Raw genomic sequence first — 1027 nt, 5'->3', positions numbered from 1 at the left:
GATATGGTTTTTCCCTCAGCCAAGCCTTCATAAAAAAGAACTAGATATCAAAAGAAGTACAGTGTGCTTCCAAGGTTCCTCACGGAAAGGTCCTCTCTCTGCACAGGATGGGAACTTTGGATTTGAACAGCTGAACCACTCAACTTAGTCCATTTCTCCTACATGCAAAACAAGAGACCTCCGAGTTCTAGAAAACTGGACACAGAGCTGAAGGACACAGTCTGTTGTCTTTCTGTGCCTAGAGCAGCCATGGCTCATGGTCCCAAGAAGCATCTGAAGTGGGTAGCAGCTCTAAAGCATTGGCGGATGGGTAAATTGGATAATATACCTGCTCCTTGTCCATCCACTGGTCCCCACAAGCTGAGAGAATGTCTTCCTCTCACCATTTTTCTAAGAAACAGACTTAACTGTGCCCTGACAGGAGATGAAGTAAAAAAGATTTGCATGCAGCGCTTCATTAAGATTGATGGCAAAGTCTGAACTGATATAACCTACCCCACTGGTTTTATGGATGTCATCAGCATTCATACGGCTGGAGAGAATTTCCATCTGATCTATGACACCAAGGATCATTTTGCTGTTCATCGTATTACACCTGAGGAAGTCGAGTCCAAGTTGGGCAAAGTGAGAAAGATCTTTGTGGACACAAAAGGAATCCCTCATCACGGTAACTCACAATACTCGAATCATTTGCTAACCTGATCCCCTAATCAAGATGAATGACACAATTCAGATTGATTTGGAGACTGGCAAGATTACCAATTTCATCAAGTTTGACATTGTAACCTGTGTATGGTGACTGGAAGTGCTAACTTGGGAAGAACTGGTGTCATCACCAAAAGAGAGAGAGAATCTGGCTCTTTTGTCGTGGTTCATGTATAAGATGCTAACGGCAACAGCTTTGCCACTGGCTCTCCAAAATTTTTGTTATTGGCAAAGGCAATGAACCATGGATTTCTCTTCCCCCAGGAAGAGAAAGGCTGAAGAGAGAGGCAAGAAACTGGTGGCCAAACAGAGCAGTGGGTGA

The 1027-nt window shown here is 43.9% G+C and overlaps 1 pseudogene; it reads left to right on the top strand.

Annotated features, from left to right (window-relative positions):
- The first annotated feature begins 249 nt into the window (after positions 1–249).
- On the top strand, positions 250–1027 carry LOC124102321 (small ribosomal subunit protein eS4, X isoform-like; annotated as a pseudogene).

The sequence above is a fragment of the Marmota monax genome, unplaced genomic scaffold (assembly GCF_021218885.2).
Source record: "Marmota monax isolate L192 unplaced genomic scaffold, Marmota_monax_Labrador192_F-V1.1 WCK01_AAM20220418_F8-fsc00191, whole genome shotgun sequence".
In the NCBI taxonomy this organism is placed as follows: domain Eukaryota; kingdom Metazoa; phylum Chordata; class Mammalia; order Rodentia; family Sciuridae; genus Marmota; species Marmota monax.
This window is presented reverse-complemented; position numbering and strand designations above follow the sequence as displayed.